This window comes from Amphibalanus amphitrite, unplaced genomic scaffold, assembly GCF_019059575.1.
Source record: "Amphibalanus amphitrite isolate SeventyFive unplaced genomic scaffold, NRLGWU_Aamphi_draft 001498F_arrow, whole genome shotgun sequence".
Taxonomy (NCBI): domain Eukaryota; kingdom Metazoa; phylum Arthropoda; class Thecostraca; order Balanomorpha; family Balanidae; genus Amphibalanus; species Amphibalanus amphitrite.
The window spans coordinates 45588-69830 of NW_024882991.1; the positions used below are offsets into that span (position 1 = coordinate 45588).

Sequence of the window (24243 nt, forward strand, 5' to 3'; positions counted from 1 at the left end):
GCCGCCGCCGCCGCCGCCGCCGGGACGGGTGACGCGTCAGCGGCCGCAGGGGCGCGCACAGGCGCACCGCTCGCAGGAGCCGCCCGCTCACCACCTGGCACGGAGATGGGAGCGGAGACCGTCCCCTGGATAGAGAGGGGGAATCTCCAGCACGACCCTGGCCGAGAGGGACCTATCTGCAGGACCAGCACCCTAAAAAACTAGCTCCTGAAGTTCTGAGGTTGCCTTCCGTCTCGCTTACAAAATCAGCTGATGCTTTCCACTATCTCCACCTCCCTGGGTGCTCTCCTGTGGCCGCCTCTGCCGTTTCCGCTTCAAAGCCGTACTAAACGAACGTCTGCTGGCCGCGAGGGAGCCGGCGACACCAGCTGCGGCCCTTGAGCCACCACCGGCGGCCCCTGGGAGAGGTGGCCGGCGCGCCAGGCACGCCCCGAGCCGAGGAGAAACATCGCAGCCGGGCAGCCGACAGAGGGCGGCGGGCGGCCGGCGATGTATGCCAACCGGCGGGCACTCACACGACCTTGTGACCGCGCCGGGCGCAGCTGCGGGAAACTGGAGCACTGGCTGGCAGCGCGGCGGCTGGGCAGTGTAGACTCGCACTGCGGCCGGCCGACGAGTCCGCGCTCTGACGCGGTACCGCTGCACCGAACGGGGAGCCGAGGCCGGGAGGACCATGGCCGCCGCGCGCCGAGAGCCGCGCCCGTCACGATAATGTCACGTGACGTTGCCGTGTCCATGCGGTGACGTGTCCCATCTAGCCGAGATCCTGTCCGGTCCTGGGGCCGTATTCACGTCGACTTCGTAAGTCGATTTTCTTTCGTAAGTATAATTTGGTATTCACGTCGACACTTCTTAAGTTTTTATCAACGGAGTTCACGTGATTAAAAAAATTTACTTAAGAAGTAGGTCAAACTTAAGAAAATTCTTACGAAAATGATCGACGTGAATACGGCCCCAGTTCTGTCCGGTCCGGTTTCATCAGTGCGATGCAATGCAAGGGCAGACCATCCACATCCCTGCCGGTCGGCACCGGAGCAGCCCAAACCGCCCGCGCTGTGCCGCCGACCCGCCCGACCGGTACAGGTCGTGACCTGGAGACCGACCGCGTACACACGGCCGGCACGAGCATCCTGCCGCCGCCGGCCGCACTCACGGCACTCGGCAGGTCACGGATGACTGCAGGTCACGGATGTCAGAGTGAGATCACGGACCGGCACGGCGGACCGGCAGTGGTTCCCCGCTCGCTACCGGCGGACGGAGCCGAAAGGCCGCTGTGGCTGTAGGAGCTGAAACCACGTCGGAAATTGTCTGCTGAATGCTAGTTGATAAAGGATTTGTCTTTCAGCAAGCCAAAGTCGTTATCAATTTTCACCCTTGGAAATCCATGAATCAAACTATAAATCCCCGCACCTCAGGCAGCACTCTCCTGCAATCCAAAACAGGGAACCACGCCTCCTCTGAACATTTACAAACCTTTCCAAAACGTTCAGTCTCCCGTAGAATAAAACACATCGCCGCCGCACACCTTCTCACCAATACCACTGCCGTCCGACACCGCCCAACTCTCGTATGTCCCCTGTCTGTGTCCGGAGCCTCCCACCAGTCCCGTCCCGGCCAGTCAGTGCGGACAGGACGGGGGCCCCGATAAGAGGCCCTCACTGCCAGTACACACAGCTGATAACGAGTGCTGTTCAGCAACAATCGACTCAGGCAGCAGACAGACGCTCTTCACGGCACTACCAAAGTATCGTATAAGCAGGACCATGGCACGGAAAAGTATGACCATTGACGGCGGTGTGGGCACTGTTACGAAGAAGTGGGAACGCGGCACCACCATAGTACCCACTACATACCGGGTGTTCCGAAAAAAGTGTCACGATTTTAGTCACGTGCGATTTCCGTAAAAATTGTCCGAAATAGTTTGGCTTAAGATATGTTGCTCACAACCCTTGTCGATTTTGGTGGACAAAACGGTTCACCAAAATCTACGATGGTTTTCTCGCCAGAACAAAAAATCAAAATCGTCCGATTATGGTTCGAGACGAAATCGTACGTCACCGTCCGCCGCCGACTTCGACGCGAGTGTGACATGGAAACTCGAGATCTGCCCTGCAACAAACTCATTGCAAGGTTTGTTAACCATTTTGAGACAACAGGTTCAGTCCTGAATACTCACAGGGGCAGCAGCGGCAGGCCAGCATCGGTTTCAAAGTCCCCAGAGACCATCGCGGCCGTGCGAAATTCCGTCATTGCCAGTCCCAAGAAGTCGCTCCGTCGACGCTCTCAACAGCTCGGACTTGCTAAAACCACGGCGTAAGACGCATCCTATGCGACGAGCTAAAACTGTCATCGTACATAATATCCACCAGACATAAGATGACGGATCGGGACAGGCAAAAGCGGCAAGTCATGTGTCAATGGATCTCCAACAAGATGGAGAGGAACGCGCGGTGGGTGAACCGAGTCTGGTTCTCAGACGAGGCTCACTTCCACCTGAACGGTGCGGTGAACAACCACAACAACACTTTCTGGGGTAACTCACCACCGGAAGAAGTAACGGAGAAGCAGCTGAAGGGCCCGAAGGTCACTGCCTTCGTGGCCTACAACGCCACTCACGGCCTCCTCGGTCCCTACTGGTTCGAAGAAGATGGCCGGACCGTCACCATCAATGGCGAGCGCTACCGCGAGGTCATCCGGGAATTCTACGCGGATCTGACCGATATGCTCACCGATAACCAACTGCAACAGGCATGGTTCATGCAAGACGGAGCTCCGCCTCACACTGTGCGTGAGAGTATCGAATGCCTTAAGGAGCTGTTCAACGCTCGCCTCATGTCTCTCGGCACCGCCCATGAGTGGGCTCCCCACAGCCCTGATCTCAACCCGCTAGACTTTTGGCTGTGGGGGGGCTGCCAAGGACACTGTGTACGCAGGCAAGCCCAAGACACTGGTCCAGCTTAAGCAGAACGTCGAAAGATACCTGCATCAAGTCGGTCCCGAGACTCTGACGAAAGTCGCTGAGAGTTTCCAGGCCAGAATCAAGGCGTGTCTCAACCGCGGTGGTGCCCATATCGAGAACGTGAACTACAAGAAGTTCGCGTAAACTTGTGATCGCAGGAACTCCTCTGCCCTCTGGCAAGGAGTTATAGCACTGATACGAGAGTAACCTTGTTGAAAAACGACAAACGTGAGCTTTCATATGGTGTATGTTTTAATGCGTTAATACTTGTCAAGCGTTTATAATACACGTTTGAAACTGTGACACTTTTTTCGGAACACCCTGTACTCCGGTACCGCTACAGTACCGAGTACCGACCCGTGGGCAATGCACGACAGTGGGACCACGGCAGATTCCAAGGTTAAACCACACCACGGTAGCACCAAGAAACTACAGCAGCAGAGCCACGATACCGCCAAGATACTACCACGCTGGACCATGGACCATGGTTTGATGGCGTCTGAAGAACCCGACCGGAGGTGAACAGAGTGGCCGCTGGTACTCGACTGACTCTCCAACAACCCACCTAGGCAGGAAAACAAATAGCAGCTCTTTCAATGATCTGGGTTTGCAAAAATATGCACGACACATTATTCTAACATCACGCAAGCAAAACAAAAAACAAGAACACCCATGGTTTGCAGCCTTGATTGATGAAAACCAAGCTTCCATGTGATTCTCGAAGCACATCGAGCACAGATAAGGTACCGTTCCGCTGCTATTCAGCTACTGGGTCGTCAGTTCACAGAGGCGGGACCGGTGGGTAGATCGGGACCAGATGGGTAGCTGAGGCGAGACGACTGCCAGGAAAACTGGGGGTGATACTGAGACCATGGTACGGGACCAGGACCGCGGACCAACCGAAACACAACAGTGCCACAAAAAGCAATGAGTGAACAAATAATATGCTGGGGATACATGATAAATATGAGGCGCCAATCGATGATCAAGCGTCTTTAGTTGGGTGCTTCCATTAAAACGAACAATCTGTGCAAAGCACAGCAGTATGAGCGTAAAGCCTAGAAGCCTGAGTGTGTTCTAGGCCAGTGACAACCCGGAACCATCACTCCAGTTCGACTCTGAGCTGTGCACTTTGCACTGCACCGTGCTACAAGCTCCGTCGGCGAGCAAACTCAATATGCACCAGCTGATGACGAATTCCAAGGTCGCCTTGTGGCTTCTAATCCTGCGAAAGACGAGGCAAGTGGAGTGCCCGTTTTCCTGTGCAGGGAAGCCTCCACTTCCTTTGTAGCCAGAACAAACAATATGACCAGAAATAGCAACACAATGCGGAGAGCCGAACTCCCAAATTTCTTCAGTCAACACCACCACGCGTCGAGAATCATACAAATGATCAAACAGAGCATCCGAAAATAATGAAAATATATGCTGAAGAAAAGCGAAGTAACATCCACAACCATAGAGATCGGAAAGGCGGATGCGGAAATATAATTTCATTCACCTATGAGGAAATACGTTCAGTTAGACCAACGCTAGCGCAGCGCCAACTTTCCCGCTCGTAACCCTACCACTGCCATCAAACGGACTACGCCATAAACATCGATCGAAAAAGTTACGCCTCATCGCGTCATGCAGTCATCGTACACATAAGGCACATCAAATCCCGAATACGTCCCGGCTGTGAGTTTAGTGACGGTGTGCTTGCCCCGGGTACATCGGGCCTTGGAGTGCCTTACTGAAACAAACTCCGTTTATTGTGGTATGTCATAAAGCAATCAATCAAACAAAATCAATTAATCAACGGAGTTTTCAACAGCGAGATCCCATTGTTCTAACTCGGTTGAATAATGGTAACAGCCCATCTAACACCCCAATGACGTCATAAATAACGAATGACGTCATAAATAACCGGCAGTGGATTACGGTAGGCCGGCGACGGCACGACGGCGATAGTTCCGACCCCCTCCGCCAGGTGTCAGCAGTGAGATGTTGCCGTGGCAAGTTTCCCAACATGGCCTATGAATAGCCGGTACCGCTCTCTAATAGACAGGCCAAGCACACTCGACCCGCGGTGTCGCGATGCCTTTGTGAGTTGGTGTCACATATTTGATAGGGGTGGTAGTGTTGATCTGGATCTAAAATTTCGCCCCGACAACCCTACACGAACTTCCTAAAATATCGCAACAATCGGAATTACTGGGTTTTCTTTGCGCACCAAAAATATGTGAGCTGGAAAGCATTAAACTCCTACCAAGAAACCAGTTGATAGGAATGCTAACAGATACTTCACAGAAAGTAAGGTGTAGCATCATCATGTCTCCCTCAGCAGCCATCGAATCACTGAGATAATTATCACTTATCGGAAGCTAAATCGGTATTACACTATATAAAACTGTGAGTCTCTGTTTTGGCGAAAGACCCGCTTGATCAATACCTCATTACAACAGTGACTGAAAATAGCATTCCCGCAAGGAGCTTCGACGAACGCGAATGTATGTACTATGAAGCTTAACAGACTTTCGTAACCATGCAAAACATCGCTAGCTGCTGGTTTAATAAATCTAGGGACAATCCGAGCAGTTGCATCATTATACAATACACATTTTTAGCCCATGAGGGCATCGATGAAACATAATTTAGTACTACCAGACCCGATAAAAGGAAGTGCGTACTACACTCCCGCTGTCCGTATACAGTGGAGTTGACAAGGCAATATAACCCGTTGACTTGTACATGCACAAACGACACCACATTCCAGTGCCGAGGCGGAAAACCTGCGCAGAACGGAGCCGTCGTAAGTGAAATCGCGCTACCGCCGGCGCCCGGGAGCGACACAAATGCAGGCCAGTGACCTCCCATGAACCGGCAGCACGCTGGCCTCGCCCTCGCGCCACCACTATCTCCGGAGCGGGCCCTGCGCGCTGCGGTCCGACCGGCCGACCGTCCGCGCACCGAGCGCCATGTTTATACGAGACGATCGGAACACAAACACTCGGGCCGCATACAGACACACACACGTACCGCTCACACCGACACACAGACAGACAGACAGACACCGGCGGTCGCCGGCCCCGACCGCTGCCACCACTTTCTCCGCCGGCTGGGGGCGCGCGTGCCCGCTGCCCTTGGCGGCTGTCCCGTATCCATCGTCACCTACCTGGCACCACCGGCAGCGCAGGATACTGGCAGTCCGGCCGGCCGGAGCGCGGCCTGCCGCACCTCAGCGGACAGTCGCCCACCCGACCCGCAGTCCGGCCTCACACGAGCCACACCTCAGAGTCAGTCGCCTGCAACAGCAGAGACGCAGCGGCACGTCAGACGCAACGGCGGCGAAAAGCAGCACACACCCTCCCGCTCGGCGCCTCGCGCGCGACTGACGGCCGGACCCAAACTCGCCGGAGATCCCGTGCCGATTTCCTAGGCCGTGTGCGCGCCACGTTGGCGGCGTGTTATGTTGGCGACGGCGGTCGGCACACGACGGCACCGGCGAACAAAAACGGAACACCGGCGCCGGTACCGGGTGCGGCCATGAGGCCCGGGTGCAGGGTGCCGGTCCAGCGCCGCGGGTGCCGCGCACCCCGGCGGCACCCCGAGCCTCTGGGCAGCTCACGGGCGGCCCGTGAACCCCAGCCGATTCATTGGGAGGGCAGCGCAGCTGACCGCGGTGCGCGGTGCGCGCGTGCGACCCGGCCGTCGCTGCCGGCGCTGGGCCGGTCGGGTCGAGTCGCGCGCGGTGACCGCGGGGCTCAGAACCCGCTATTGATCGCCGATCGAAAGGTCCGCTGCACTGGCGGCGGCAGGGCGCACCCAGTGGCGGCGGTAGCAGCTCGGGTCCCCGGCGGCGGCAGCCGTGACTGTGACCTTGAGCGGCGGCAGCGGCGGAGCGGGGCGCGGGGCACCAGCCCACTCCCACGATCCGCCACGTGCCACGTGCCGCGCCCCGTGGCAAGATGGACGCCGTCGGTGGGCACGGGCCGTTCGCTGGAGAGCTGCCAGCGCCGGCGGCCGCGGCGGGGACCGACACGGCGACACGGGCAGGAGCCGGCGGACCACCTGAGAGACCTTGAGAGGGACCGTTGGACCGGCCGGCCGACTCAGCGACAGGGGCGTAATCACAGCATCGGGGGCGGTTAGGGAGCACACAGACACGTTCAAATATTTTCACGATGGCCGACTGACAATGACCCAAAATCATGACTGGAAAATGAGAAATTCCTCAGCACCAACCACACCTACACAAGTCCAGCCAACAGATTGAAATATCCAAATAAACCACACAAAACATATCAAAAGGTTTGACAAGCTGACGAAGGAAAAGTCAAAACCGATCAATTACGAACAAAGAAGAGCTAGCACATCCAACTCTGAACATCTGTCCATTGGACGGTATGTAGCCTCTGCAAGTCTGCAGTGTTCACCAAGTGCCTTGTAACGGCGTAACGGTAGCGGTGTAGCCTCTATCCGACCCCGTCCGCCCTATCCTTGCAGTGACACGGTCCGACTCACACCAGCTGGCCGGCAGCCACGGGCGGTCTGAGGTCGGTCTGAGACAGTCAGAGGCTGAGTCTGAGGCAGCAACGGCCAGTCTGAGGCAGTCAGAGACCAGTCTGAGGCAGTCAAGAGTCTGAGTCTGAGACCGCATATGAAACTAAGACAGTCTCTGATGCTGGCCACGGTCGGTCTGAGGCTGAGGCAGACTCTGTAGCTGCCCACTGGCGGTTTGACGCAGTCTATGAGGCGGTTTGACGCAGTCTATGAGGCGGTTTGACGCGGTCTGTGAGGCGGTTTGATGCAGTCTACGAGGCTGGTCACGGTTAGACTGAGGCAGCCTGACTTCGGCCGTTGTCGACATAAGGCAGTTTATGCACGAAGATTTGCCATGGATGATTTGACCGTCGTTTTCAAAACGCAACATACACACAAAAGGTCCAAGGAAAACTGTGTACACAAGATACGGTGGGTATCAAGCGAAAAGGCAGTCCCTGCCTGGTGTAAGCCCCGTTTGCGCACCCCGCACAGCTGCGCCCACTGGGGACAGTCGGCTGAGTGTACCGTGACAGCAGAGCTACTGGGAAGGGGCGTGGGCGGCGACGGGTCGGGGGTCGTTCGCCAAGCAACGCAGCCCCACCTCGACCCAGTTGTGTGTGCAGTAGATAGGTGCACAGCACACAGGCCCGTCACGGCTCCCGGCCGGCCGGAGACAGGCTCAGGTGATACCTACTCAAATAATCTGCGCGTATGTACAGGCCTAGCATGTGGAGCATTAGCAAACGCTGGCACATTTTTAATCACGAAAAAAAAAGAGATAAAGCACATGTAATAAGCGATCATATGCGTCGAATCACCATTCGGCCCTGATTGTCACGCGAAAGATGTCACAGGTCAAAGTCATTTGGGTTAGGGTCATGACATTTCCAAAACAGATGTTTGCTTGAATGTATGTTCTGAGCTCATCTAAAAGCAAATCTTCAAACAAACAAAAGATAACCAAGGAAACTAAAAGGAAGCTGTAGTACTAAGACGGCCAGAGCAGGACCCAGGAGGTAAGACAGAGCCTGCTGCAGGAGTTAATACAATTATATATCACTGATTACAATGTGCATTACAGCTAACTAAGGGAGGACTGCTGTACATTGTCCTGGACTCCTGATTACAAATATATACTTTTGCCTTTTTAAAGCAAAGCCTGAGCGAGCAAACTTATTTTAGCTGGACCTCAACATTCTGGGATGAAAACTTGAATAAAATTAGAGCCACATAGGATTCTTAACAATTAAAACTGAAAAAATAGCATCAATGATCACGATGCAAGCATTCATATATTGTTCTACACCTAGATTGTCGATTGAGGAACTAACCTTTAAACCAACTCGATTTTCTCTTTAAGATTTTGCTGGCAGTGCTGCTCTTGTACAGTGCAAGCCACAAAGCCACCAATAAAAGCTACTGGTGTTGATACTATGCAGAAACCACATACAACCTGTAAAATAAATGAAATTCAAGTAAAACATTTTTCAACACTCACATCATCAATGAAATTATCAAATCCATGAAATACTTGAGCAGGCAGGGGAACATTTGATTGACTTGACAATACATATGAGAAGGATGCAGATATTGAACCTTATACATTGTACAATGGAATCCGCTTAAAGGAACTATCCCACCTTCTAAAATGTTGTTAAAACCAGTTAAATTGTGCCCGACTTTATAGATTGGATGACCAGGAACACGGTTCTGGCATTTATTTTTCATTAAACATCTTAGGCTTCCCATATTCCAAACACAAACTTTCAAATACACTACACCACACTTTTGAACCATTTTAAAATCCAGTCCATCAAAGCTCGCCTGATTCAAACCGACATGAGGTTCTTGCAGTCTGTCATGCATGACCGCCTGGACTGCCAGTATCTTGTATCCGTGTTCTCGCTGGCTGTTCCCTCACGACGCACCCGTCACACTGGCATGTTCCATGTGCCGGGCGGGCGAGTGAAATCTGTGCGTAACGGCTTCCTGTCGCGGTTACCGGAAACATGCAACGCGCTTTTGAAAAAAGCGCCAGGGACTGATTTCTTTTACTCACCATCTTCTTTTAGATCTCAGGTTTTTAAGTTCGCAAACAGTGAGGGTTCCTACTGATGTCCATGGTTGAGGCAGGGGTGCTATCTACGTATGCTTAATCTACGCTGTCTAGTCATTCATCTTTTATGTTCGTGAATCTTTTATGTGCCCCATGTATGTTATGTGACTGCAGCCGTAAGTGGGCCTGGAGCCTGTGGTTGTTTCGTGCGTAATAAACAATAAACAAATATGTGACGTCACAGCCCAAAATTACCTCCTTCCCAGGCCACATTACTGTCATAAAGCTGATTCTTTTTACTCTGTAGGCACCACAACAAAGTTCAGACCAAGTTTTAAGCGATTTTTCAACGAACAAACCCATTTAAATCAGAATGACTAAACGAGGTGACGTCAAACTAACGGTCGCTCCATGTTGAAGATAGGGCCTTGCGCAAGGCCCATTTTCAAATGAAGGGAACGAATTTCTTCAACACCAAGAGGCCGCGGGGGTTGCAACCTAGATAGATAGTGGTTTCTGAACCTCGCCGCAAACTTGGCTATCTCAACTCAAACCCCATGTTAAAGGTGGGATAGTCCCTTTAATAAATCCTAGGATAATAAATCCAGCCGCTTATTGTGGCCGCTTGAGCTGTTCCCGGGTTTTCTCCATAGATCCCCATAGTTAATAAAACTGCCTAATAAATCCACACACTCCGCTTAATAAAGCCACGTGGGAGTTTCGTCCGTGGTGACGTCTCCCCACTCGAAATGTTTTTTTTTTCCAGCCCGCTCCCAAACAACCACCCTGGAGCAACGATCTGCAGCTGAGTTAGAGTTCTAAAAATACAAGGAGTTCAGGGCTTTCAAGAGCGCAATCACTATGCACTTCAAAGAAATGTTCCCGGCAAAGCAGGCACGCTCGGCTATTCCGTTGGCATGACAGGCATGACGGGCAGTGATCGCGGATGGATGTGTTGACATAATTGGTGTTACAGCTGTGCAGTGTGCGCTGGTCACTTTCAGTGGCATTTTTACGGTCGCAGGTTTGAAGGATGTCCAGCCCTAAAAGGCACGCCTTTATAAATTACGCTGCATTACGAAAGTCAAATTATTGGAGGTCCGGAGTCCGGACCCGGCGACTCCACCCGCGGTGGCGGAGACCCTGGTCACTTTTATTTGGAATATGTAAGGCAATGCTGCTATCTCGGATTTCGCAATTTTGAAAATTTCGAAAATTATCAATACCAAAATTCCAAGTTTGTTTTATTCTTTTTCTCAAAAAGCTTTTGACTTTTCGAAAAAAAACGGAATATATGTCATAGAACACATGCTTATGACCTACTCTAGCATGTTTTGGCCAGATATCTTCAAAAATGGCAAAGTTATACGCATTATAGCAAAACTTTCACTATTATAAATTTTTAAAATCGATTTTCAATACGTATTTGACATTCTAAAACAAAATAAAGAGCACCATCGTGTACCTGAGCTCAAACTGCATCTGATACTGATAGACACTCCTTTTTTTGAAAATTTTCAACTTAGGCGACACTGACTTCGGAATCTATGGCCTAAATGGACCATAAAACATGCGTCACGTGACCGACGCATGATATAAGATTCCCGTGACCTGTGATGACCTGACCCTGACCTGAAAATCAGAGTACAAGTTTGGTACCCTCAGGGCTCAGGATATCTAAAGCATCTGTTCACGAGTGTGTAAACAAAAAATGAGCCTGATCTGACTTGTAAGACGACGGCCAGAGGGCAAAATGTGAACGAGCCAAACATCAATAATTTATATTTTGACCTGACCTGTCACTGTGACGTCATCGGTGACCTCGAGGTCAATGAAATTAGGTTTCGCACGACAAATTTTCCGGGACTATCAGACACCGTTTGAATTTTGACGATCAGCCCAGTAGTTTCGGAGTTAGGAGGGGGGCTATGAATAGCCCCCCCCCCCAGTAGGGCGCGTTACACGCAAACCCCAGTGGGGCGCGGGTTAAATGTAGTGTGACCTATATCTTCACCATTATGTCATTTCAAAAAATGATAAAATATATCATTCAATGCCAATGGTCAATTTCCTCGTTCAACAGTCTAGATAATTTTATGGAGATTTAGTAGATACTTAAATAAGCATGCTGCAGTTTTTTTAGGTGTGATGCTGAAACAAGTTTCAGTGGGCAAACGTGGGCAAACCAAAAAATTGCCTTTTGTTCCCATAAATGGGAATACTCATTTTATAGTTCCACGTACTGATTTAGTCAGATAAGAAAATTTTACTAAATCCATAGACTTTGATGTTAAATGGACTATGTATATGTATATTTGAGAGGGGTTTAAGAAGAAACATAGCCAGATGCCAGTTTTTCCAACAGAAAAATAGCCACCTGCCATATTTTTTTGCCTAAAGACCGCTTTATATAGTATATACGGAGCATAAGTGCGATGGGCACGCCAGTGGATAGGGCTTTACCGCTTCGCTCGGTATGTGAAGAGGTCTTAAGGCAAAAATTCAGGCAGGCAGCTATTTTTCTGATGGTAAAACTGGCCTCAGATAAAGAAAAAGTTGAATGATATGGTCTTGTAGATTAAAGCGTCTATATCTGCATCTTTTGAAGTTTTTTTTTAGCTCAGGTAAGCATTTATTTCAAAGCATGATTATAATTATTATTAGCCAGATGCCAACAGAACGATGCCCAGAACGATACTTGTGCCTGGAGCCTCGTCAGACTGTTGACATGCGATGCTTTCAATCAAGGCCATTCATAGGCCCCGTCGGCTGAAAAACTGATCTACTCGTAGTGTATGTAGGTATAGGTGTGTCAGTGTGTGTGTGTTTGTATGTACGTGCATATGCGTGTGTCCGTCAAGGATGTTGTAATAAATTGATGATAATGATGATGATTAGGTACCTATTATTATTATTATTATTATTATTTCAACATCAATGGATTTAAAATCTACCTACCTGAACATCTTCAACCATGGAAACTGCAAGAAACTTATTGCAAATAGATCTGCAGCTAAAATGGCTTCTTTTCTCCTGTCCGGAGTCACTGGTAGTGTATCGAAATAAGTCATCGATTATTAAATTTTTCATGTGCATATGCAACCACGCATGCATATACTGCTCGGTGGCACCGTCAAGCAGGGATGGTTTGGAAAAGGATTCGCAAGTTAGTATTGTTAGAATGAGGACAGTTAGTGTTAAAGGTTTGTGTAGGGTTTAGAATCTATATGCATAAGAGTGACAAAACTCATTAAAATGTTTTGACAAATGTTCATCATTCCACTAAATGATTTTCTGAAATCAAAACAGAAAAGAACTGAAAAGTGAAAAGTGAAAAGTTTCAGTTCTTTCCTTTCAGTGAAAAGAACTGAGGGGTGTTCACGGGCACCGCACACTGCTGCGTGCGGTGTGTGCGGTACGTCCAGCAGGCGTGGGGGTAGGGGATGGGTAGGCGGCTCTGACGTCACGGCTGCGTGCGGTGGACGGTCCGCTGTGGCCAGTCCCGACCGGCCACAGCGGTCGCTGTGTGCGGTGACGCAAGGCTGACGTAGGGACGCAGTGGGCGGAGCTTGGAGGCTGTGTGCGGTCCGACCGCACACAGGGTCCGTGAACAGCCCTCTGAAATGATTTTCAGCTGTCGCAACAAATTTAGCAGCTAATTTGCCATTAGTAAACCCACAAGGGCTCTGACAATAAATGAAAAATTATTCAAGCATTTTCAACTTACCTTCGTCGGGATCCACACCGAAATAAATGTAGAAAGCGTGATAAAATTGATTTAATAATCAATTTTATCACGCAACAACAACGCAGAACACGCGCTATTACGTTCATAAAGTTGGCTTCAAATTCGGATTCGGATTCCAGCACCACATTCGTGGAAAAAATGACAAAAACGGACCCCTCAGAATCGATTTAAATTAACAGGATAGATAGAGCAGGACATGCTTATTATGAAAATAAATTACCTAGGCTTGGCACCCCCTAAGAACTGAGGAATCTTAGGTCAAAGTTCAAGGTCATTCTCGGCGGACCCTTTGGATTCTCGTAAAAATTGGTACAACTATAGTCCATGAAGAGTTGATTTCAAAAATATCAGTATCTTACTTTGGCAAGCAGCACGAACTGATATATAGTAGGTCAAAGGTCAGAATCAAGGTCACGTATGTGTAATACAGGAAGTGGAAGTGACCACGTGGTCAGGTGAGAAAGGAGGACCCCTTAGATTTCAATAATTTTTTGCTCAATGATGCAACCAATGTTGGAGATGCTACTGCTGGTTTTTCTTGTTTTGGCAAGGTCAAACTACGGAGAAATGACGGGTCAAAGGTCAAGGTCATTTTCAGCGGACCCTTTCGATTCACATATAAATTTTTATCCCAATACAATTTTTAATTTTGGTTATTATTCTGCGTATTGTTAGGCTTGGCAGGTCTTAAATTATTTTAAAATATTTAAATAATTTAACCTTTAATTCACCTATCCCAACATGGCTACCGTGCGAGCACCTATCAAAACCTTGATGAAAATAATAAACCGAAAATCAGTGCTGCCAGATTTGGAGGATTTCCGCAAATCTGGAGGATTTTGAACTCTATTTGCGGACAAATTTCGCTTTTGGAGGATTTTTGATTCTGGAGGAAAATCTGGAGGATTTGTCGCCCGATTATTATACTCAATTTCATGGAAAAATATAACACATTTAAGACTCAAAAGGCATATTTCTGCCCAGCGTCACCCTACCCGTTAGGATATATCTTTGCCCTTTATCACCGTGAGACTGGAATGTCTCAGCCTGTAGCTAAATCTAGTATCTACGAATAACATGGTGACTATTTGTTCCTCCTACTTTGTGTACGATTGTACCGTATGTTTGTGAGGGTACCGAACTTCTGGCGGATCTAAGGGGGGACATTTGGGGCAAATGCCCCTCCCCCCTGCAGCGCCCAAAATCGACGAAAATGTTCGTTTTTTCGAGGATAAAACGAAAACTAAACTTTTCTTAGAAAAAAGTATCTTTTAAACTGCACAGCAGTGCGAAAGGAGTCGAAATCCGATGAGTTTTTAGAATTTGGAGAAACTTTTTGGGGGTAGGTATGCCCCCCGCAGCGTCCAAGACCGCTTTTCTGGATCCGCCAATGAGATTTGGAGGAATCTGGAGGATTTTTGTAACTGATCTGGAGGATTACAGCCTTCTACATCTGGCAGCACTGCCGAAAATCTGAGAAACGCGATTTGACCTTGGACGTGCCCCGTGCCAGTGCACTGGCCTTAGGGGTGCTGAAGAACTTGATTTGGTAGGTATAGTGTGTTTTGGTGTGGGTTATTGTAATTTTATTGTATTGCACGTTGCCTGATTTGCGACACAACTTACAAAATTGAAATAGCAGTCGTAAGTAGTGTCAGTGTCGCAAGTTGACCTTGCCTTGGGGTATACCGAATAGGTCACAGGTCATTCGGGTCATTGCCTCGAAATTTACGTGGTACGTGTAAAATTGTTTGAACTTGAGATCCTGAAAATTTTGTTGCAATCCATTGATGCTAATGCAAGTTATAGAGCTTGAACTGACAGGTCGTTTATGAGGCCTCCATCCATGCCGGCGAGGCAGCAAGAGTGTTGAAAATGGTCCATAATATGCTATTTCACATTTATTGGGGTATTCAGGAATTGGAAGTAGCCTAACACCATTCCAGCAACTACTGGCGAATCCAGAAAGGCGGTCTTGGACGCTGCAAGGGTCATCCCCCCAAAATTCTCCCAATTCCAAAAACGTGTCCCAGATGACCCCCATGACCTCCAACGAGCTCTGCGATGACCCCAAGTTGACCTTTTTGACCTGACGTGTCCCAGATGACCTCTGTGACCTCCAGTTTAGCTCTGATAACTCTAAGCTGACCTCTGTGACCTGGCATGTCCCAGATGACCTCCATTTGAGCTCTGTGATGACCCCAACTTGACCTCTGGGACCTCACGTGTCCCATATGACCTCTGTAACCTCTAAGTGATCTCTCTGATGACCCCAAGCTGAACTCTGTGACCTGACATGTCCCAGAAGACCCCCAGTTGAGCTCTGTGATGACCATAAGTTGACCTCTGTGACCTGACGTGCCTCCAAGTTGCCCTTTGTGACTGACGTGTCCACCTGCATCAGTGGTCTCCAATTGAGCTCTGTGATGACCCCAAGTTGACATCTGTGACCTGACGTGTCTCATATGACCTCCAATTGAGGTCTCTGATAACCCCAAGCTGACCTCTGTGACCTGACATGTCCCATATGACCTCTGTGACCTCTAAGTGACCTCCCTCATGACCCCAAGTTGACCTGTGTGACATGACGTGTCCCATATGACCTCTGCGACCTCTAAGTGATCTCTCTGATTACCCCAAGCTAACCTCTGTGACCTGACGTGTCCAAGATGACCCCCATGACCTTCAATCGAGCTCTGTGATGACCCAGGTTGACCTCTGTGACTTGACATGTCCCAGATGACCTCCGTAACCTCCAATTGGGCTCTTTGATGACCCCAAGCTGACCTCTGTGACCTGACGTGTCCCAGATGACCTTCAATTGAGCTCTGTGATGACCCCAAGTTGACCTCTTTGACTTGACGTGTCCCATATGACCTCTGTGACATCAAGTGACCTCTCTGATGACTCCAAGCTGATCTCTGTGACCTGACATGTCCCAGATGACCTCCAATTGAGCTCTCTGATAATCCCAAGCTGACCTCTGTGACCTGACATGTCCCATATGACCTCTGTGACCTCTAAGTGACCTCCCTCATGACCCCAAGTTGACCTGTGTGACCTGACGTGTCCCAGATGACCTCCGTGACCTCCAATTGAGCTCTGATGACTCCAAGCTGACCTCTGTGACCTGATATGTCCCAGATGACCTCCAATTGAGCTCACTGATGACCCCCAAGTTGACCTCTGTGACCTGACGTGTCCCATATGACCTCTGCGACCTCTAAGTGACCTCTCTGATGACCTTAAGCTGACCTCTGTGACCTGACGTGTCCCAGATGACCTCCGTGACCTCCAATTGAGCTCTGATGACTCCAAGCTGACCTCTGTGACCTGATATGTCCCACATGACCTCCAATTGAGCTATTTGATGATCCTAAGCTGACCTCTGTGACCTGACGTGTCCCAAATGACCCTCAGTTGAGCTCTGTGATGACCCCAAGTTGACCTCTGTGACTTGACGTGTCCCATATGACCTCTGTGACATCAAGTGACCTCTCTGAAGTCTGATGGCTCCAAGCTGATCTCTGTGACCTGACATGTCCCAGATGACCTCCAATTGAGCTCTCTGATAGCCCCAAGCTGATCTCTGTGACCTGACATGTCCCATATGACCTCTGTGACCTTTAAGTGACCTCCCTCATGACCCCAAGTTGACCTGTGTGACCTGACGTGTCCCAGATGACCTCCGTGACCTCCAATTGAGCTCTGATGACTCCAAGCTGATCTCTGTGACCTGATATGTCCCAGATGACCTCCAATTGAGTTCACTGATGACCTCCAAGTTGATCTCTGTGACCTGACATGTCCCATATGAACTCTGCGACCTCTAAGTGATCTCTCTGATGACCTTAAGCTGACCTCTGTGACCTGACGTGTCCCAGATGACCTCCGTGACCTCCAATTGAGCTCTGATAACCCCAAGTTGACCTCTGTGACCTGACATGTCCCATATGACCTCCACGACCTCTAAGTGACCTCTCTGATGACCCCAAGCTGACATGTGACCTGACGTGTCCAAGATGACCCCAATGACCTTCAATCGACCTCTGTGATGACCCCAAGTTGACCTTTTTGACCTGACGTGTCCCAGATGACCTCCGTGACCTCCAGTTTAGCTCTGATAACTCCAAGCTGACCTCTGTGACCTGACGTGTCCCATATGACCTCTGTGACGTCTAAGTGACTTTTCTGATGACCCCAAGCTGACCTCTGTGACCTGACGTGTCCCATATGACCTCTGTGACCTCTAAGTGACCTCTCTCATGACCCCAAGCTGACCTGTGTGACCTGACGTGTCCCAGATGACCTTCGTGACTTCCAATTGAGCTCTGATGACTCCAAGCTGACCTCTGTGACCTGATATGTCCCAGATGACCTCCAATTGAGCTCACTGATGACCCCAAGCTGACCTCTGTGACCTGACGTGTTCCATTTGACCTCTGCGACCTCTAAGTGACCTCTCTGATGACCTCAAGTTGACCTCTGTGATTTGACGTGTCCCATATGACCTCTGTGACCTCAAGTGACCTCGCTGATGACTCCAAGCTGATCTGTGACCTGACATGTCCCAGATGACCTCTAATTGAGCTCTCTCATGACCCAAAGCTGACCTGTGTGACCTGACGTGTCCCAGATGACCTCCAATTGAGCTCACTGATAACCCCAAGTTGACCTCTGTGACCTGACATGTCCCATATGACCTCTGTGACCTTAAAGTGACCTCCCTCATGACCCCAAGTTGACCCGTGTGACCTGACGTGTCCCAGATGACCTCCGTGACCTCCAATTGAGCTCTGATGACTCCAAGCTGATCTTTGTGACCTGATATGTCCCAGATGACCTCCAATTGAGCTCACTGATGACCCCAAGTTGACCTCTGTGATCTGACGTGTCCCATATGACCTCTGCGACCTCTAAGTAACCTCTCTGATGACCCCAAGTTGACCTCTGTGACCTGACATGTCCCATATGACCTCTGCGACCTCTAAGTGACCTCTCTCATGACCCCAAGCTGACCTGTGTGACCTGACGTGTCCCAGATGACCTCCGTGACCTCCTATTGAGCTCTGATGACTCGAAGCTGACCTCTGTGACCTGATATGTCCCAGATGACCTCCAATTGAGCTCTTTGATGATCCTAAGCTGACCTCTGTGACCTGACGTGTCCCAAATGACCCTCAGTTGAGCTCTGTGATGACCCCAAGTTGACCTCTGTGACTTGACGTGTCCCATATGACCTCTGTGACACCAAGTGACCTCTCTGATGACCTCAAGCTGATTCTGTGACCTGACATGTCCCAGATGACCTCCAATTGAGCTCTTTGTTAACCCCAAGCTGACCTCTGTGACCTGACATGTCCCATATGACCTCTGTGACCTTTAAGTGACCTCCCTCATGACCCCAAGTTGACCCGTGTGACCTGACGTGTCCCAGATGACCTCCGTGACCTCCAATTGAGCTCTGAGGACTCCAAGCTGATCTTTGTGACCTGATATGTCCCAGATGACCTCCAATTGAGCTCACTGATGACCCCAAGTTGACCTCTGTGACCTGACGTGTCCCATATGACCTCTGCGACCTCTAATTGACCTCTCTGATGACCCCAAGTTGACCTCTGTGACCTGACATGTCCCATATGACCTCTGTGAACTCTAAGTGACCTCTCTCATGACCCCAAGCTGACCTGTGTGACCTGATATGTCCCAGATGACCTCCAATTGAGCTCACTGATGACCCCAAGTTGATCTTTGTGATCTGACATGTCCCATATGACCTCCACGACCTCTAAGTGACCTCTCTGATGACCCCAAGCTGACATGTGGCCTGACGTGTCCAAGATGACCCCCCATGACCTTCAATCGAGGTCTGTGATGACCCCAAGTTGACCTTTTTGACTTGACGTGTCCCAGATGACCTCCGTGACCTCTAATTGAGCTCTGTGATGACCCCAAGTTGACCTCTGTGACCTGACGTGTCCCGTGTGACCTCTGCGACCTCTAAGTGACCTCTCTGATGACCTTAAGCTGACCTCTGTGACCTGACGTCTCCCAGATGACCTCCGTGACCTCCAATTGAGCTCTGATGACTCCAAGCTGACCTCTGTGACCTGATATGTCCCACATGACCTCCAATTGAGCTCACTGATAACCCCAAGTTAACCTCTGTGACCTGACGTGTCCCATATGACCTCTGCGACCTCTAAGTGACCTCTCTGTTGACCTTAAGCTGACCTCTGTAACCTGACGTGTCCCAGATGACCTCCGTGACCTCCAATTGAGCTCTAATGACTCCAAGCTGACCTCTGTGACCTGATATGTCCCAGATGGCCTCCAATTGAGCTCACTGATGACCCCAAGTTGATCTTTGTGACCTGACATGTCCCATATGACCTCCACGACCTCTAAGTGACCTCTCTGATGACCCCAAGCTGACATGTGGCCTGACGTGTCCAAGATGACCCCCCATGACCTTCAATCGAGGTCTGTGATGACCCCAAGTTGACCTTTTTGACCTGACGTGTCCCAGATGACCTCCGTGACCTCCAATTGAGCTCTGTGATGACCCCAAGTTGACCTCTGTGACCTGACGTGTCCCGTGTGACCTCTGCGACCTCTAAGTGACCACTCTGATGACCTTAAGCTGACCTCTGTGACCTGACGTCTCCCAGATGACCTCCGTGACCTCCAATTGAGCTCACTGATGACCCCAAGTTGACCTCTGTGACCTGACGTGTCCCATATGACCTCTGCGACCTCTAAGTGACCTCTCTGATGACCCCAAGTTGACCTCTGTGACCTGACATGTCCCATATGACCTCTGTGATCTCTAAGTGACCTCTCTCATGACCCCAAGCTGACCTGTGTGACCTGACGTGTCCCAGATGACCTTCGTGACCTCCAATTGAGCTCTTATGACTCTAAGCTGACCTCTGTGACCTGACGTGCCCCAGATGACCCTTAATTGAGCTTTGTGATGACCCCAAGTTGACCTCTGTGACCTGACGTGTCCCGTATGACCTCTGCGACCTCTAAGTGACCTCTCTGATGACCCCAAGCTGACCTCTGTGACCTGACGTGTCCAAGATGACCCCCATGACCTTCAATCGAGCTCTGTGATGACCCAAGTTGACCTCTGGGACTTGATATGTCCCAGATGACCTCCGTAACCTCCAATTGGGCTATTTGATGACATCAAGCTGACCTCTGTGACCAGACGTGTCCCAGAAGACCCCCAATTGAGCTCTGCGATGACCATTAAGTTGACCTTTGTGACCTGACGTGTCCCATATGACCTTTGTGACCTTTAAATGACCTCTCTGATGACCCCAAGCTGACGTCCGTGACCTAACGTGTCCCAGATGACCCCCATGACCTTCAATCGAGCTCTGTGATGACCCAAGTTGACCTCTGCGACTTGACGTGTCCCAGATGACTTCTGTAACCTCCAATTGAGCTCTTTGATGATCCCAAGCTGACCTCTGTGACCTGACGTGTCCCAGAAGACCCCCAATTGAGCTCTGTGATGACCATAAATTGACCTCTGTGACCTGACGTGCCCCCAACTTGCCCTTTGTGACCGACCTGTCTCAGATTGCCTCCGTGGTCTCCAATTCAGCTCTATGATGACCCCAACTTGACATCTGTGACCTGACGTGTCCCATATGACCTCTGTAACCTCTACGTGACCTTTCTGATCACTCCCAAGCTAACCTCTTTGAGCTGACGTGTCCCAGATGACCCCCATGATCTCCAACAGAGCTCTGTGATGACCCCAAGTTGACCTCTGTTACCTGACGTGTCCCTGATGACCTCCGTGACCTTTATTTGAGCTCTGATGACTCCAAGCTGACCTCTGTGGCCTGACATGTCCCAGATTAACTCCAATTGAGCTCTCTGCTACCCCCAAGTTGACCTCTGTGACCTGACGTGTCCCAGATGACCCTCAATTGAGCTCTGTGATGACCCTAAGTTGACCTCTGTGACGTGACGTGCCCCAAAGTTGCCCTTTGTGACCGACGTGTCTCAGATTGCCTCCGTGGTCTCCAATTGAGTTCTGTGATGACCCCAAGTTGACCTCTGTGACTTGGCGTGTCCCATATGACCTCTGTGACCTCTAAGTGACCTCTCTGATGACTCCAAGTTGACCTCTGTGACCTGACGTGTCCCAGATTACCCCCATGTCTCTCTCTCTCTCCTCTCTCTCTCTCTCTCTCTCTCTCTCTCTCTCTCTCTCTCTCTCTCTCTCTCTCTCTCTCTCTCTCTCTCTTTCTTTCTCTTCACGTGCCGGTGTCGCGGATCCTATAGGCAAATTTTGTACATACCAATGTTGATCCCCAGTCTCTGACCGGACATGTATTTTTACTTCCCGCAGGATGCCGGCGGCGGCGACGACAGTGCGCCGGCGCACATCTCTATGGAGGTGGACACGGCGACCCGTGGGCGACCGCCGCTGCCGCGGTTTGCTACAGGTGGCCATGGCCACTAATCTGTCACGAACTTCTGACAGTGAACGCCAGTCGGTTCTCGGATGTGAGGACGCGCCCGTCGAATCAAGTGACGGAGATGCACCGTGTGACAGTGTGCGTTTTCCGGGCGAGTTCGTTGCGCTGTGTGCCGGTCGTGCGCGGGACTGGTACCACCCGTCGTTCCACCAGTTATCAGTGCTGCAGCGCGCCGTGCGCGATCTCAGTGCCGCCGTCGAGGAGACTGTGCGCCGCGAGCTGCCGCCCGAGGACCGGCCGGCGCTGACCCGGCTGTAGCCGCTGGCTGACGGCGCGCTGTCGCTGCGTCCGCCGACCCTGCGCCGGCCGCGCCGGGAGGCCGAGCTGCTGACCCAGCTGCAGCAGCTGGCGGTGGCCCTGGACGGCGCCTGCCCCCTGGTGGCGGGTGGCAGCTGCGGGAGCCACGTGACGCCGTCTGCGCTCTCGGCAGCGCGCCACCTGGAGCCGCATGCAGACCGCGTTGCCAGAGCTGCGTCGTCTGACGTCGGGTCTGCTGCGACTGGTGACGCGCCAGAGGACGCGCTGGTCACCGCCGCGAGCCCGGATCGAGACGGACACGGAGACAGTTCCGAACGGAGCCTCCCTCACCAGGTGGGTCCTGCGGCGCCAATACTCGTCCGCAGGTGGGGCGAGATGGATAGGTATCTGAGCACTTGGGAGGGCAGTTGTCGGGTGATGACCCACGAGGTCACGCAAAGTAAGGGGAAGTAACATGAGTATGCAAGTGAAACCGCTTGATTGCGATGACCTCATGTGACCTCACCTAACTTTCGTGTGACCTCCCCGACCGTAGGACAATGCGTGATCTTGTTTTTTTTTTTTTTTGCTCGGTTTTATTGAATGTTTTCACATGTGTAGACATCATACACTACAGTCCGGGATCTGTGCAAAAGCTTTTCAGCTTATTTGCTTATTTCATGGCACCTCTCCCTCACACACTCACGACGTCACACGTCATTCACGACGAGAAAAAAAAACTTGTTTGACTTTGTGGGGCGTCGCCAGACTTATTATAGCTCATCTGACCTCTACTGATTCTTTGTGATCTCATATGACCTCTAGAGACTTCGCATGACCACGTGAGCTTTCCTCAACCTCCTTTTATCTCGCTGAACTTTGAGTGGCTTCTCCCACCCTCGCCTGACTTCCTGTGACCTCGTAGGACCCGTCGTCTTCGTGTGACTACTTGTGACATTCGTTTGTTTTCCTGTGACCTATGCCGACTTTTGTGACCTCGCCTAGCTGTAACCTCGCTCCTGTCAGCTTCTGTCAGCTCCCGTAAGCTCCTTGCAGCTCCCGTAAGCTTCTTTCAGCTCCCGTAAGTTCCTTTCAGCTCCTGGCAGCTCACGATAGCTCATGACAGCTGCCGTAGGCTCCTGGCAGCTCCTGTCAGCTCCCGTAAGTTGTATATCTGATCCCACCCTGACCATATTCCTGCCCTCACTTTCTTTGACCGTCCATTGTTCGTCGGTCGCCAGGAGAGCTTGACGCTGCTGCGAGCACCACAGGGCTACTAGCGGTACGTCACGTGCTGCTGGTTTTCTAGAGACGGATGTTTGCTGATATTAGGCTGTTAAGACTGAGCCGTGATGCAGTGGCCGGTGGGAGTGCCGGCGCCGGTCGTGGTGGACCTGACGCCCAGCGCTCCGCTTCGCGCTGCTACCACACAGGTAGGGTTCGGCACACCGACTCCCGATGGCTACGTGGACAGTGAAAATATTGCAATGCTATGGTACAGGTAGAGTGACCGTTCCGTTCTTTGTCAGGTCTCTGAATGGAGCTGCGTTCCGGTGGGCGGCTGACTGCGCTCTCTCGGTCTGGCCCAGTACGCCGACGCGTTCGTCGCCCGCTCTGTGGATGGCGCCCGGCTTCTGGGGCTCACCGAACAGGCTATGGAAGACGAGCCTGACGTCGGTGAGAGATTCACATTGCTAGCTGAGAAGGTGGATGTGACTCAAATTATTCAGTTCATAGCCTGATTTATTTAGCTTAATCTATTTGTATTAATCGTATTGCCACCATTAACCTGACTCCTGACTCGTGATTGTGGTTGCCTCAGTTGTAGGCCTTAAGTGCACCGCATTTTGACAGGTCTCGACGTGGCGACCTCGGAGCCAGCGTGTTGGGTCTCGGCTTCCCGCCACTCACCGGCGGACCTTTCCGCTTCGTGGACCGCATCGGTCCCGCACAGCTAGTCAAGGACATGGAGCGCTTCGCCGTCGTCAATGGCGTCGGCTTCGAGCCGTGCCTGACCGTGCACTACCAGGCCGCTAGCGGCACCAAGTTCTGTTCGGCCGGGCCTCGTGTAATGCCCACATGTGATGACCGAGTGTATACGCATGTGAAGCCGCTCCGCGTGTGTACCAGCGCTGGGCGTGTTCAGTTTCAAAGTAAATATAGAACCCTGGTGATCAAGCTACAGCTTTTGACGAGAAATAGAGTGAGGTCA

General features: G+C 51.0%; 1 protein-coding gene and 1 long non-coding RNA gene across 7 annotated transcripts in view; one reads left to right on the forward strand and one right to left on the reverse strand.

The window, feature by feature from the left end:
- LOC122373452 (serine/threonine-protein kinase tousled-like 2) overlaps positions 1-13368 on the reverse strand; it is a 36823-nt gene extending 23455 nt beyond the window's left edge. For 2 of the 5 annotated variants that reach the window (XM_043351531.1, XM_043351526.1), the window contains exon 1: positions 6117-6330. The gene's annotated coding sequence lies outside the window, so the exon portion shown is untranslated. Of the gene's footprint in view, positions 1-6116; positions 6331-8817; positions 8940-12500; positions 12523-13269 lie in introns of those variants that run through there. The other 3 variants (XM_043351528.1, XM_043351524.1, XM_043351529.1) reach the window with 3 other exon arrangements.
- A 1021-nt stretch (positions 13369-14389) lies between these two features.
- Positions 14390-24209, forward strand: LOC122373454. Of its 2 annotated transcripts, XR_006255046.1 has the most exons (5): positions 14390-14839; positions 21665-22385; positions 23273-23464; positions 23561-23708; positions 23886-24209. It is a non-coding gene; the product is annotated as an uncharacterized LOC122373454 (long non-coding RNA). The 2 variants fall into 2 exon arrangements; XR_006255045.1 differs by lacking the exon at positions 23273-23464 and having other exon boundaries at positions 14397-14839.
- The last annotated feature ends 34 nt before the right edge of the window (positions 24210-24243 follow it).